This window comes from Gossypium hirsutum, chromosome A01 (genome assembly GCF_007990345.1).
Source record: "Gossypium hirsutum isolate 1008001.06 chromosome A01, Gossypium_hirsutum_v2.1, whole genome shotgun sequence".
NCBI lineage: Eukaryota > Viridiplantae > Streptophyta > Magnoliopsida > Malvales > Malvaceae > Gossypium > Gossypium hirsutum.
In genome coordinates this window covers 10,197,112-10,207,566 of record NC_053424.1, presented here as the reverse complement: position 1 = coordinate 10,207,566, position 10,455 = coordinate 10,197,112, and the positions used below count along the sequence as shown (strand labels likewise).

General features: G+C 36.3%; 1 non-coding gene across 1 annotated transcript; it reads left to right on the top strand.

Moving 5' to 3' along the window:
- The first annotated feature begins 1,705 nt into the window (after positions 1 to 1,705).
- LOC121207926 (small nucleolar RNA R71) lies at positions 1,706 to 1,812 on the top strand. The gene has a single exon (XR_005903021.1). It is a non-coding gene; the product is annotated as a small nucleolar RNA R71 (small nucleolar RNA).
- The last annotated feature ends 8,643 nt before the right edge of the window (positions 1,813 to 10,455 follow it).

Here is a 10,455-nt window from a genome sequence, read left to right as displayed (position 1 = left end):
TGGTGTAGTTTTGATTTAATGTGTTCTCCATTCATCTAGCTCCTCTATTTGCAACCTTCGTTCTTCATGAATAGATCCTTTACTATTGTTTGAAAGTGGCTCATGCACTGCCTTCAGACTTATCTCCTGTAAAGTGGGTTGTATCATGTGGTCAGTTTTAATAGAATGATTTAGACGATCACCTTCAATTCCCGATGTGTTGTCAGAATTGCGAGCTTAAAGGGTAAGTGTTTCGTCTCCTACGTGAAGCGTGAGCTCACCTGTGCCAACATCAATAATTGTTTTAGCAGTTGCTAAAAAAGGCCTTCCTAGAATTAAATGAGTGTTGCTATCCTCCTCTATGTCTAAAACGATGAAGTCAACGGGAAATATAAATTTGTCGATTTTTACTAGCACATTTTCAATAATACCCATAGGAAATCTTATAGTTTTATCTACTAATTGAATACTCATCCTAGTCTGTTTGGGTTTCCCGAGACCTATTTGTTTAAACATTTTATAAGGTATTACGTGATACTAGCCCCTAAATCAGCTAATGCATTATAAACATCTAAACTACCAATTAAGTAAGGAATCGTAAAACTCCTTGGATCTTCTAGTTTGTTCGGTAACTTATTTTTTAGAATAGCTGAGCACACTGCGTTTAACTCCACATGTGATGCCTCGTCCAACTTTCGCTTATTTGCTAAAAGCTCTTTTAAGAATTTCATTGCGTTTGGCATCTGGGATAGGGCTTCAATAAACGGTAAGTTAATATGTAATTTTTTTAAAAGTTTAAGGAATTTACCAAATTGTTCATATGAGCGGTCTTTCCTTGTCGCGTTAGGGTATGGCACACGAGGTTTATATTCAACATTCACCGATTTGCTTGTATTTTGATCTACCTCACTTTGACCTTTGCTTACCATAGTTTCTTGCCTTGATTCCGGTTCAGTCTCAACGACTCCTTCGTCATTTTGAATATTAATTGCATTGAGTTGTTCCCTTAGGTTAGGTTCGGTATTACTTAGCAAACTACCTTGTGGTCGTTCGGAGATTAGTTTGGAAAGCTGGCCTATCTGAGCTTCGAGCCCTTGAATTGACGCTTGTTGATTTTTAAGTGCTGCCTTGGTGTTTTGAAAATGGGTTTCTGACACCGATATAAACTTTGAGAGCATCTCTTCAAGGTTCGGCTTCTTATCTTGTTGGTAGGGTGGTTGCTAAAAACTCGGAGGATGTTGTGGTCTTTGATTTCCTAGATCGCCCCACGAAAAATTGGGATAGTTCCTCCAGCCTGCATTGTAAGTGTTATTATAGGGATTGTTTTGAGGTTGAGGATTATTACCCATGTAATTTAATTGCTCGTTATCCATGTTGTGGCCATAAGGTTGGTATTCTGAATGGCTTGTTCCACTGCTACTTACTTCGCACTGCATTATTGGGTGAACCTGTGAAAAACTAAAAAAAACCATCAATCTTGTTATTTAATAGTTCTACCTGATTAGAGAGTATGGTGATCGAATCGACGTTATAAACTCCGGATGTTTTCGTTGGCTTTGTCCTCATGACTTGCCACTGATAGTTATTCAGTGACATCTCCTCAATAAACTCATAGGCATCTTCAGGTGTTTTATTGTTGATGGTTCCACTAGCAGCTGCATCAACCATTTGCCGAGTCGAAGGATTCAGACCATTGTGGAATGTTTGTACTTGGAGACAAAGCGGTAACCCATGGTGAGGGCACCTTCTCAGTAAGTCCTTGTATCTCTCCCATGCATCGTAGAGTGTTTCTAAATCCATCTGCACAAAAGAAGAGATATCATTACGTAATTTAGCCATTTTAGCCGGCGAAAAATATTTTAGTAAGAATTTTTTAGTCATTTGTTCCCAAGTAGTGATTGACCCTCGTGGTAACGAGTTCAACCACTATTTAGCTTTGTTCCACAATGAAAAGGGAAACAACCAAAGACGTATGGCATCATCAGAAACGCCATTGATTTTAAATGTATCGTATAGTTCCAAGAAGTTGGCTAAATGAGCGTTAGGATCCTCATCCTGCAAACCATCAAACTGAACAAATTGCTGTATCATTTGAATAGTGTTAGGTTTGAATTCAAAATTATTTGCAGCTACACGTTCTATCTATGCTTGATTCAGTTCTTGTTAAGGAAGGTTTAACATAATCATACATAGTGCGTGAAGCAGGATTTTGATTAGCCGCAATTGCAAGGGGTAGCTGATTGCCTTGGTTTTCAGCCATCTCTTCGGTTGGGAGTTGAGTATCTTCTTCTTACTTGTTCTCTGTGCATTGTAAACTTCACCTTATTTCTCTTTGATTTCTGCGAATTGTACGATTGATTTCTTCGTCAAAAAGTAATGGTTCTGACGGGTTTCTTCTAGTCATAAACTATAAAAACCTGCCAAGAGAGGAAAAAAGTAAATTAATAAATAATAATAATAAATTAAATTAAATTAAATTACAAGAAAAATAAATAGCTAAAGTAATAAAAATTGAGCATTCCTAATATCTTAGTTCCCCGGCAACGGCGCCAAAAACTTGATCGCGTGATTTCGTGATAGGTTTTAAATATTTATAATTACTCATTCTTGAACTAACTATTATCGCGATGAAGGCAAGCGTACCTATCGAACAGTAGTATAGTTTTAGCAAGACTGGATTGTCGAACTCGAAGGAACTAAAAGTACTAGTAGTGACTGTCTTTTTATTATCTAACCTAAGAATAGAGAGGTTTTTGTTTTAATTAACTAATTATCTAAACTAAAAACTCACAGAGAAAAGAATTGGGGAATTGCTTTTGGGGAAAATCGATTGACTTAAGACAATACCTAAGGAAAAATCCACCTAGACTTTACTTGTTATTCTGGCTTTGAATCGGACGATTTATTCATTCAACTTGTTCCTTAGAGATCCCTAAGTTATGTTATTATCCCTATTCAAGACTAATAACGTCTAATCCTTAGATTGACTAACCGAGACTTTTCTCTAATTAACACTCTAGGGTTGCATTAACTCGATCTATGGATCCCCTTATTAGGTTTCACCTTAATCCGGCAAAATCTTGTCACCCTATTTCTAGGCGCACAATTAACTCCACTTAATTATGATAGATGTACTCTTAGACAGGGTCTATTCCTCCTCTGAATAAGAGCTTATCTTGAATCAGTATCCTGGGATATCAAAACAAGAATTAAGAACACATAATTAAGAACAAGTTAAATATTTATCATACGATTGAGAAAATGATAACAAGATTCGTCTTAGGTTTCATTCCCCTTAGGTATTTAGGGGATTTAGTTTATAACTAAATAAGAAAACATCCCAGAATAATAAAGAATACAAAACATAAAGAAAACCCAAATCTTCTGAGGGGAAATTGAGGGGAGATCTTTAGTCTTGATGATGAATCCGGCTCCTGAGATGGATCAATCGGCTTCCTTCGAGTAATTCCTTACCCCCTATTCTCTGTGTCTCTTTTTGTATTTATAGGCTTTGGAATGCCTAAGAGCCCTCAAAATTAGCCTTTGCCGAATTGGACTCAACTTGGGCTCAACAGGGACACGCCCGTGTTCAATTACTTCAGGCTGTACTCGAGCCTGCAAAATTGACACAGCCGTGTGGTCTGCCCGTGTGAGGCGGTCCAGGCCGTGTTGATTTTGTACTTTAGCCTATTTTTTCCGTTTTTGGCCTGTTTCTCCTTCCTTTTGCTTTCTTATGCTCTCCTAAGTATAAAACATGAAATTAAAGCATTAGGAGCATCGAATTCACCAATTTTAATGGGAAATCATCCATAAAATACATTAAACATGGGGTAAAAATATGTATAAATTACGGTTTATCACTGGCCTATTTTTAGAACCTAGGGGTCCTTTCAGCATCATATTGCTGAATCTATTCCATTAGACCAGCATAGCTTTTCTTTTAGTAATGACCATACTTTCGCTATTCCTTTCCAAACTGGTGAGCAATTTTCACACATAATATTTTCAGGGACCATCTATTTCACTCGATATATGGAACATAGGACTCGTACCCATAGACTATGTCCTTTAGAGACAAGGTTGAAACCTAACTTCAGTAGGAAAGAGGCAATTTGATCCTTTAGTCGTCAAATGCCCAAACCGCCACACTTGCGAGGTTGACATATAGATCCCCAATCAACTAGTGCCATTTTTTGGGTTTCGATGTTAAATCTCCAAATGAATCGTCTTGCCAGTTATTCAATCTCCTTACATATTCCTTTTGGGACTTGCATGGACTATATAAAATAATTTGGGATAGAGAAGAGAACTAACTGTGCTAAAGTGAGCCTTCCTGCGATAGCCATTCCACAAAACTTGCATAGTAAACGTCGAGATAGATGACATAATTACATTTAGTAGAAAGCCTGGAATACCTGCTGCTTGAATAAAGTTTTCAATAAAGTCCTAGCAGACCTTATCATAGGATTTTTCTAGATCTATTTTAATTTTCATTCACTTCATATTCTTCCCTCGCATGGAATGAATGACTTCTTGAGTAATGATAATATTATTAGAAATATTCCGACCAGTAATAAACCTGACTTGTTCTTGTGAAATCATATTTGGGAATACCATCTTGAGCCTGTTGGCTATAATTTTCATAACTAACTTATAAAGAACTAAGTAGAGACTAATGAGTCTAAAATGAGATATCTCCTCAAGTTGAGCTACTTTTCGGTATAACCATGATAAGTGTATTATTTAACTCAAGATCAATAGGCTTTCCTTTGAAAATGTCTTTGACCTAGTCACAAATTGCACTCCCAGTATTGTTCCATTGGTTTTAGAAGAAGAAAGCATGGTACACATCACTTCCTAGGGCTTTTAAAGGAGCCAAATAAAAAAGGGCATTTTTAATTTCGTCATTTGAGACTTCTTTCCCTAAAAAATCTATCTTTTTGTCCTAGTTGGGGAAAACGGTTAGGGGGTAAGTCGTCTGTCCTGTTTGGCTTTTCTCCATATAACTTTTAGAAATACCTTATTTCTTCTAATTGAATATCATCTGGATCATATAGCCAATCTCTACTCGCATTACGGTGCATTGATGTAGTTGACCTTTTGTCTATGGATTGTCCTACTATGAAAAAACTTTGTGTTCCTGTCTCTTGACTTAAGCCATTCACATCTTGATTTTTGCTTCTAAAGTAGCTTTTCATGGTTAAGCACTTATTTAAACTCCTCTGTTATCTCCATCTCTTTTTGTATTAGTGTGTCTAAATTCATCCTTTTCCATATTTTTGCTGGATCTTACTTAAGGATTGCACTAATTCCTGCTTACGGGCTCTAATATGTCCGTAAATTTTTTTGTTCCATTCTTTTAGTACCATGGTAAGCTTTTCCGGAGTGTTAGACATATCCCTATTGTATTCCCATAATTAGGATATAGTACTCGAGAAACTCTAATGTTGAACCCATCAAGAACTGGAAGGGATGTCTTTTTGCGACGTTGAATTCTAAGCATAGGTCAATTAGTAGAGGTTGATGGTCAAATTTAATTCTAAATAGATGTGTCACTAAGAACTTTAGAAAAGTTTGAATCTAAGAAGCATTACTAAGTGTTCGGTCTAGCCTTTCAAGCACCCCTTCTCCTTGTCATGTGAAGGATGGCCTTCAAAATCCCATATCATATAGGTTGTTTGCTTTAAAAAACTCCTCAAAGTAAGGACATCGTCTCTTAATAGTACCTCCTCTTTTTTTTTATCATTCCTAGATAGAATAGGGTTGAAGTTACCTACTGCCATCTAAGGGACAATGGTGGTAAGTATAGTCTCTTTTAATGCTTTCCATAGTAATATTCTCTTTATTCCATTTGGGCTTCCATACACGAAAACAATTAGAACCGTTTGTATGAGGATTCTAAAAGAAACTCATACTAGGATGAATTGAGTGTGGTTTTAGATAATTTCAAGACTAACTAAGTTTTTCCAACCAATCTAGATTCTCCCTGAGAACCCTCTAGCTTCTATTCGATATGAGTAGTACAACCTTAATTTTGCAATTATCTCATCAGCTTTGTGGCCACTGACTTTTGGTTCTAACAAGCTAACAATATTTGGCTTATGCTTCATATTATATTCTCTAAAAATGTGAGGAAACTTATTGCTCACACATCCTTGACAATTCTAAGAAAAAATTGAAAGTGAAGAGTTCATTATTAAAAAGCACGGTAAATGAATAAAAGTCCTCACAGTTACTGACCAGCTCCTACCTGCTCTCCTGACTTTTAATCCATCACTTTGGGAACTTTGTTCACCAACCCCAGCGAGAGCTGGCTTTGTAGTAACTTGACCATATTGCTAACTGATTCGACAAGTGGGAGTTTTGAAGGAGAAGCCTTAAAGAGCTACCTTTTTCCTTAATGACTTTATTGAGCTTCCTGCCTTTTCGGCTACCATTGGCCTTCACACTACCTCGCATCAAAGAAAATTCTATTGGATGTCCTCTTGTTCTGATTCTGCTTCTTTGTATGGTCTCCCTAGTTTTACGCCGGATGTTCTCTTTAAAAAAAACCACCAAATGTTTTGTGTCGTCAAAAACACCTACCGTTGGAATCGCTAAGATTTCCTACAAATCCCTTATCCTTAGTTGCTTATTATGATAGGTGACAACCCCTGAAACGCCATCATAGGAGCATCCCTCGCTGGGTTCTTTGCTTCGCTGCTTCCCCGTGTGCTCTATGCTCATCGACTGGTCAGTGCTAGTCAAAAACCCTTAGACGTTCTCTTCAAGGTCCACTGATTTGCATGAGAGCCACATTCCTCTGATCTCCAGGTTCGACTTCTTTCCCTAAATCTCTAATTGTCACTTCTCTTGGGCCTTGCTTAATGAAATTAACCCAGTCCACCAAAGGTACTCCAATATTACCCATGTTTTCTAAAATGGGCCTTGTCGTGGCCTAACCCTCCGTTTTCCAGCCTTGTTCCCATGGGCTGATGTTGGTCCAAACCTTGTGACTTTGTACCCACTGACTTGCCTTTTTCTAGAGCCAAAGGTCATTGTCTTAGTTTGGCTTCACCGATCTTTAGCCCAAACTTACTTGCAATCTAAAGGTGGCCCGATGCTTGGTTAGCCAAGCTTAACCCAGCCTTTTGCCGCTAGGTTTGGCTTATGTGCGAAGGGCTTTCTTCCCTTCTTGGGCTTAACACTAAAGGGCTTAAAACTCCTTGGCCTAGGTCCACTTTTGACCCAACCACATGAACCTGCAAATCTCCTTCGCCAACTAGGTTTTCAAAAACCTGGAACCTAGAGTTGTTCGCCAATTATGCCTGAATCTCACCACCGTCCTTCCTTCCAATTCTCACCGTGTGTCTGCCCCACCTCTCGGCAAGCATCCACGGCCTATAAGTTTCTGGATTTGGCGGTGCCTCTTCTTTATTTACCCCTGAACTTTGCCTCTGTTCTCTCATATTCCTTATAATGCCTATGCCAAATTCCTTCGATCCCGTCACTCCTTTAGGGCAGATCTCCTTCATATGTCCATAGTGGCTGCACAATAAACAAATGGTCAGTAAGTATTCATATTCAATCTACTGAATAACTCCGTTTACCAAGACCTGAGTGATCAAAGCCCTATCCAAATTGATGAACACTGCTATTCTTACAAACCTCCCTCTAACACTATTGTCTGTATTGAAATCCAATTTTGCAACTTTCCCGATCATCCCCCTATTTCCTGCAAGATTTTCAGCTTATACATATGCCCAGGTAACCCAGGAAGTCGGATCCATGCCATAACTGTGCTTGGATACGGCTGAGCTGGATTAAAATCCATAGTCAATGACTGTACTGTTAAGTACTGCCCAAACACGACCCAGGGACCATGACACAAGACCCTCTCGTAATCCTTCGAGTTTTTAAATTTGGCCAAATATTAGTCGTGCTCCACATCCATTAAATGGAATGGTTTGGGTGATTTTCAGAGTGAAAAAAAACCTTGTTTTGAAGTGCAACGTCCCCTATACTTCTTCCCAAAAGGTTGACTACTACTGTGTGTTCCATGTGTTTGATAAGGATTTGGTTTACGTGTTTTGAAAAATTAATCGAAGGAATACCGTTGACCGACAAGCGCTCCACATCCTCCTCTAATAGTTCGAATTCTTCTTCTCCATCCAACCCATTCGAAGTTGTCGTTCTCTCATCTGTTTGGAGTCCCGTACTTACCAGTCAGTCTTTCCAAGAAAGGACCTTTTCAGCGGCTGGTGTTGTATCCATTACAACATCCTGATCTTCCTCTATTTGCCGAATTCGTACTTTCTTTGTTGAGCGATTCACCAAATCACCCTCATCGCCACCTTCGCACTCTGTGCTCTCCATTGTAATCAATATGGAATGTTAATGTTCCCCAAACAACTCATTTAATTAATTAAGTATTTAATTTAATTTATAAAATCTATTTAATATATTTTTTAAAATTAAGTATGGAATACTATTAGATTGTTTGATAAATGTATTTCTAAAATTTTAAAGCTAAAGTATTTAAATAAATATAATATTAAAAAAATAAAATAAAATAAAAAGAATTTAAAATATTCTACTTTAATTGATAAGTAGTTATTTCTCTACTTATAATTTTTACAACTTTTCATTGAAAATAGATTCTATGGTTTATTTTTTATTATGAATTATTAAAGTGTGCTTAAAAAATTAAATCATTAAAAATATTAATATTGAGTTGATTTAATTTTTCAAATTGATTACACTCAAACTACTATTAAAAAAACTTACTAGTGATTTAAAATAGATATTTACGTTATATATTTTAGTTGACCCACATAATTTCACCCTTATAATCAATGTGATCACACAGAAATACAAATAGAGACCATAACAAAGATATCTCATCACAAGAACGTATACACCATAAAAGCTTACAATTAAAGAAACAAAACAAAGACAGCTAACTGAGAGGGAGATCATAATCCCACCAGCACATGAAATTCTCATATCTATTTCGTACCAGCTTTTGCTAAAGCAAGCAAAACCATTGCAATCTCTCAAAGTTTTAGAGGAACTGACCTTCCTTATGGTTACAATTCCCAACACCAAATCAGTTTCGTATAAAGACTGCCATCTTCAAGAATGTCCATATTATATCCATTCAACAATCAATCTCCATTGTCAGCTGACAAACATTCCCAACCCAATTTTTTATAGCCAATAGTTGAGCAGTGTTTGAATCATGGATATAGACAATATTGTGGTCGGCATGCCTTAGCACACCACCACAATTGGGTCGAAGAGATGATTTTGCGGTTCAAAAGTATATATATAAAGATTTTAGTTGGAAAAATTGTAGCCCAGAAAAACTGTTTGAGAAGTTTAAATGAAACCATAACTATGACGCTGTTAGAGATATGAAAGGACTAGGTACTTATAGCATCAAATGTCAAATTTCACTGATATCGCCACCAATCGAATTTCATCCAAATTAAACTATGGTATCTTTTCTATTCAATCTACGAATATACCAATAACAAAATGTCACATCAGTTGGTTTGTCCAGGTTGTCATATGTCAATTCAGTTAACATTTTCTTTCTTTAATTATAAATAATATAGGCACCAATATAAATTCACCTTTAAAGTCAATAGAAAATTTGTTTTCTTCTCAACTGTCAATAAAAGCGTCCATTTGTCGAGCTTTTGTTTTTAATTTCTCACCATGTATTTTTTTAAGGGTTACATGGTTTTTTTTTATCGATATCTACAAATTTGGTGTTGAAGAAGTACAATTCAAGAAAATGTATGGAGTTCCAACTAAAGATTATTGATTACTGCTCTTCATCTATTATTATTAATGTCTTTAGCTTGACTTCGACATTCATAAACACTCAATATAACTATTTTCTCTTCATTATTTTTAACCCTAAACATAAACTCTAAATTCTCTCCTCAATCTTAAAGATATTGATTACAAGTCTCCATCTATTAGTATTAATGTCTTTAGCTTGACTTCGACATTCATAAGTATCAAAGTTATATTGACAAAATATTTATTTCATATAGGCCCAACCACTTGAATTAAATTTTGGCGGTTGGACCTTGACACCCAATATAATCATTTTCTCTTCATTATTTTTAACTCTAAACTTGAACTCTAAATTCTCTCCTCAATCTTAAATTTTCCTACCTAATGTTCCCTACCAAAATGTCTTCATTAAGATTCCAAAATTAATACATAGCTTCTCAAGCTACAACCACGACAAAATATTTACTCACATTATTATTAGATTTTGTTATTATCAAATTCTATTTTGATTACAATGTAAATATTAATTCTTTTAGCAAGTCTATGGATACGTGATACCAAGAGAACACATATTCCTGGTGCTGCTACTACTTTATGGACTATTGATTGCAGTTCTTGAATAGAAGAAAGATCTTAATGGGTGTCTTGTTTCATTCAATTGATTCAAAACACTACTCGAGCAGTCTT